Consider the following 5,612-nt stretch of genomic DNA (forward strand, 5'->3'; position numbering starts at 1 on the left):
CTTCTTGTAAAGGCAACCATCAAGATGGGCCAGAGCAATCCTGTGAGTCAGGACAATCTTCTTGCCATGTGCCACTGTCTTTTATCGTTGCAAGCATGGACTGATTGATTACCTTGGGAGTGGGGGCTACTGGGAAATAACCTCTTCAATGTGACTGAATGTAGGGCATTTCTTAAGGATAACATTGATTTATTTATTTGGTTTAACAGCCCCAAATAATAATAACAATAACAACAACAACAACAATAATAATAAATGTGTGTTGTGTGTGAGCTGAGCAGGAAGAGATTGTTTCTTCTTTTTTCTAGTTGTGCTTTTTTATATTCATAAATAATAGATGTAGCTGTGTGCTGGTAGCTCACATCTGTAATCCTAGATACTTAGGAGGCTGAGATCTGAGGATCAAGGTTCAAAGACAGCCTGGGCATAAAATTTCATGAGATTCTTATCTTCAGGTAATCAGCAGAAAGCTGGAAGTGGAGGCATGGCTCACATGGTAGAATGCTACCCTTGAGAAAGAAAGACAAATAATAGGATAAGGCCTATAGTTCAAGAGTTCAAGACCTAAGACCAGTACTCCCCCTACCAGAAATGAAGAACAGTTGGTATTTACTATATACATTTTTTCTGGAAATATCATTTTAAAGAGAATCATTTTAAAGAGAGAATGGTACTACAATGGAGGGAAAAGGGGAGCTAGAGAACAGAAGTAAGGGCTAAAGGTATAGCTCAGTGGTAGAGTGCCTGCCTAGGAAGCATGAGGCCCTGAGTTCAAACCCCAGTATCACCTAAAAAGAAAATAAGTAAAGAGGAAGAATATATCCAGTTTAAAAGGGAACGTGGTCTGAGAATATGGCCTAGTTGCAGAGTGCTTGCCTCATAAAAGGGAAACCAACTAATTATTTTATTTTATTATTGCTGCATAATAAATTATTACAAACTTAGAGGTACATGATAACATTTGACATAGCTTGTTTCTTAAATTCCAGGTTTGAATGGCTGGGATTTTTTTTTTTTTTGCCTTTTCATCAAGGTCTTGCAAGGGCCAAAATAAAGGTGTAGACTAGTACACTGTCATCTGGTACTTTAGTCTATACATTGAATGTCCCTTAAAAATCCTATCTCATCTCGTTGGCCTGACCTTCAAGTTCAGCACCAAATTCCTCCTTGCTCTGTTCTTGGTTCTTCAGTGATCAAAATCCACAGTACAAAGCAGTACTACTAATGGGACCATACTATAGTCTTCCAGTCATTTATTACTCCTCTCCCCAGGAGTTTCTTTCCACATTCTTCTCAATATCCCAGTCTTGATCTTCAACCTGAGGCTCCAGAATTCACTGTTCCTATTTCTCTATTCATAAATCACTCTTTCCCCAATCCTTCTCTATGTGGAGTGGTATCACAAATGCAACCACAGGGTACTAGAGATAAGGCATCATTAAGGCTCGAGTACCTGAAGACTACATTGCTTAGCCCCTGACTTTAGACAGAATCAATGAAGTTGAGCAGGAATGAGGGCAAATACAGTAAAGGTCCCTTTCCCAGCTGGAGTGACCTTGAACTCTATTAATGCAGGAACAGGAGTGTAGAGCCACCATCATTCTAGAATTCTGAGTATCTGTGTAGAAGAGCTTCCTGTCTAATCTGACAAGACATTCATCAAGCATGCGAAAAAAATCCTTTATATATACTGTTTGTAGTTTTCAGGTTTGCAGACTCAGATTGGAATAATATCACCAGCTTTCCTGGATCTCTGGCTTGCAGAAAAGCTTTTGCAGCTTTCAAATTTTCAGAATTTCCCTCAGTCAACATCTCTGGAAATCTCTGATCAAGGGCTGCTGAGCTGGTACACACACACACACACACACACACACACACACACACACACCTCATTGTTGGGAAACCCCTGTCCTTGAGTGTTTCACTTGTGAACTATTTATTTCCTGTTTACATGACCCCTGCTGTCCTAGAGTCTTAGTCATAACTAGGACAAGCTTCCACAAAGAGACACAATAATTCCATTAAATTAAAAGTAAAGACTGTCACCCAATCTTTACATTGGGCTACTCTTCCCTCTAAACGAGCAGAACAAGAAGTTCTGTGCTGATTCAGTGACTGACTCTGACACTAAGTAGAGGAAGTTGGGTTGCCACACCACAACTGAGATAACAGAGTATGTTTGCAATATAGGAAATCATTTGGTAACATCTCTTAGTCATGCCAGTCCCAGGCATTAAGGTTGATGGAAGTTAATGGAAAATTATAATCATCCAGTGCATCCAGGATTACTAAGGGCTTCCTTCCCAAGGAAGGATAAATGGGTTTTGTGTTAGTCAGCTTTCCATTTCCATGACAGAATACCTGAGACAAATAACTTTTAGGGAGAAATGATTTACTTTGGCTCAGAATTTCAGAGGTTTCAGTCTGTTGTCTCTTAGTTCTATTGTTTCATAGTGTAGTACAGCATGGAGGAGAGCATGTGCTAAAGCAAAGTAACTCAATTTCATGATGGACAGGAGACAGGAAAAGCAAGGATAGTACTGGGACAGAGACAAGATTTATCCCCACTGGAATGACCTCAAGGTCCTACACCCTTCAATTTCCGTCTCCACTCCTAAGTTTCCATCACCTCCCAATTGCACATCAAATTATAAACCCATCAAGGGATAAATGCACCTATGAGATCAACCCAGTCATGATCAAACCACCTTTCAAAAGTCCCCCCTCTGGACCTTGCTGTTTCAAGGACCAAGCCATCAACACATGATCCTTTGGAGGAGATTTCAGAATGAAATCATCACAAGACAACAAAGCAGGTGAAGAACCATGACTGGTTGAAGTGATTGCTAAAAAATACAAAATGTATAGAAAGAAGAAGGTAACTATAACTACAAGCTATCATTATGGGACCACTTGTACAAATGAAAGCTGTAAAACAACCAGGGAGTATTCCCTCCCCATTCCTGTGTCAATGCATTTGTGCATATACACAAGGATGTGCAAGTGTTGTGTGTGTGTGAATGTGTGTGTGTGTGTGTGTGTGTGTGTGTATCTGTCCTCTCAATGCTGTTGCTCTGAAGAATCTGGCTAAGAAAATGAGGGTAATATTTCCCAATAACACAGCTTCTACATTGTGTCATCTTCTGAATGCGGGAAGGAAATAAATAGTCTGGGAATAGCCATACAGCATGTTATGAAGAGAGGCCAACTTTCAGTTAAAGCAAAGAATTGAAGAGAAATTTAAAAGAAAGCAAGGATAAGGAGAATGTTGGTCAGGAATTCTAGAAGGCATGGAGGAAGAGTCTGGAGAAAAGACTGATCTCCATGGGGTTGGATTAAAGAACCATGACAATTGTGGGGTATGGGCAGGGAAAGAAAGGAAATGCTTCACAGAGTAAACAGGGATCCTCATCTGCTTGCTTTTCTTTTTTCCCTCCCCATTTCACTCTTTCTCTTTCTTCTTTATTTCTCCCTTCCTTTTTTCCTTTCTTCCTTTTTTCCTTCCTTCCTTCCTTCCTTTCTTCCTTCTTCCCTCCCTCCTTCTTTTCCTTTCCTTCTTTCTGTTTCTTTTTTTGTGGCATAGAAGATTAAACCTGAGGCCTCAAGTTTGCTAAGGCAAACATTGTACAATATGACCTGTACCCCAAACCCTTTGATTTTTATTTTTGTTTTCAAGATAGGGTCTCATTAACTTTGTCCAGGCTGGTATGAAAATCATGACCCTCCAGTCACTACATGCTGAATAGTTGAGGTTACAGGCATGTGTCACCATGCCTGGCATTGCTCTGATTTCTTAAAGAAAGAAGGAAACAGTCCCTTCGGATGTGACTGGAGCTGAAAGCCCGCAGGCCTGAGATGTTGCTGCTGCAGGATCACGACTCAGAGCATCTGAGGTGGTGAATAATAGCTCTTCAAGTCTACAATTAAAAATAGCCTCTAGCAAGACTGCATTGCAAAGAAAAAAAACGGGAAAGAAACAGAATGGAAAGAGTAATAAAGTTGAAGAAGCACAGCCTGAAGAATTTGTTGTAGAAAAAGTACTGGACCATCGTGTAGTTAAATGGGAAGGTGGAATATTTCCTAAAGTGGAGGGGACTTGTAGATGCTGATAATACTTGGGAACCTGTAGAAAATTTAGGTTGTCCAGAATTAAATGAAGCATTTCTTAATTCTCAGAAAGCTGGTCAAGAAAAGGATGGCACAAAATGAAAATCTTTATTGGACAATGAGTCTGATGATAGCAAATCAAAGAAAAGAGATAGTGCTGACAAACCATGGGGCTTTGCCAGGGGTCTGGATCCTGCAGGAATAATTGGTGCCCCAGACAGCAGTGGAGAATTGGTATTTCTCATGAAGTGGAAAGATTCAGATGAAGCTGACTTGGTGCTGGCAAAAGAGGCGAATAGGAAGTGTCCTTAGATTGCGATTGCTTTTCATGAAGAGAGACTAACTTGGCATTCTTGTCCAGAAGATGAAGTTGAATAATTGTTTGCATTGATATATACATATATGTGTGTGTGTGTGTGTACACATATATAAAATCTGAGTCTTGGTTTTTGAATTAATGGTGTGAAACAATGACTACATTCTAATGAAAATCCAGTATGATATGTTGATTTTGAAAGTTGTACTGGGGGAGTTGTTGAGTTTTTTGTATTTTTTCCTGAATAGCACTGGTTACTTTGAACAAACATAATAAAGGCTTTCTGTAGTTGCTTACTTTATCATAAAAGAATATTTAGTGCCACGGTATATTTCCTCTGCATTTGGGAACAGATTGCGGGTTTTTTTTATATTAGGCAATTTTTGGGTCAATCAGAAAAACTTGTCTTTAACTGCTATGTTGACGGACCATCCTGAATTTTCTTTTCCGTGTTTGTGTGCATGTAAACAAAATCCTTACATATGTAGTTTTTTGTTTTGGAGATTTTGCTTGTTTAGAGTTGTTGGGCATCAGATCCACAGCCTTGCATATGTAGGCAAATAATGTATCACTGAGTTACATCCCTGGCCCTTGTTTTAGTTTGTTTTTTGAGACAGGGTCTCTAGGCAGCTCAAGTTGGCCTTGAACTTACTAGGTAGTCAGGTTAGCCTCAAACTTTAGGTCCACCTGTCTCTGCCATAGATATCCAAATGCAGTAGGTTTGCTAAACTTCTTGAAAGGAAAAAAAATTATCCCTGCCAACAACTTCCCTAACCCAGATGAGAAAAGACAAATTTTGATTTCTTTTCACTAAAAATGTCTGTAATAAGCATTCCTTTAGAGAATATTAGGATCTGTATACTAAAAGCTCATGGATCATGGGCTATCTAATACTCAACTCATGGAAATGTAAAATCAGCTGGTTAGAGATGTTGACTATTTAGGACCTGCTGGCCTAAATGCATGAATTATTGAATTGAATGCTTTTTGTTTTTGTACCCCAACTCATTCCTTACATGTAGGCTCAATATTTTCAGTACTGGGTTACTAGTTCCACAAAAGCTAGAGAAACACCTTTGTAGTAATGAGAATGCTACCCAACTGTATATTGTTTTTTTTTTTTTTGGCCAGTCCTGGGCCTTGGACTCAGGGCCTGAGCACTGTCCCTGGCTTCTTCCCGCTCAAGGCT

The 5,612-nt window shown here is 39.5% G+C and overlaps 1 non-coding gene across 1 annotated transcript; it reads left to right on the forward strand.

Annotated features, from left to right (window-relative positions):
* The first annotated feature begins 721 nt into the window (after window positions 1-721).
* Trnap-agg lies at window positions 722-790 on the forward strand. Its single transcript has one exon. It is a non-coding gene; the product is annotated as a tRNA-Pro (tRNA).
* The last annotated feature ends 4,822 nt before the right edge of the window (window positions 791-5,612 follow it).

Source organism: Perognathus longimembris, chromosome 1 (assembly GCF_023159225.1).
Source record: "Perognathus longimembris pacificus isolate PPM17 chromosome 1, ASM2315922v1, whole genome shotgun sequence".
In the NCBI taxonomy this organism is placed as follows: Eukaryota; Metazoa; Chordata; class Mammalia; order Rodentia; family Heteromyidae; genus Perognathus; species Perognathus longimembris.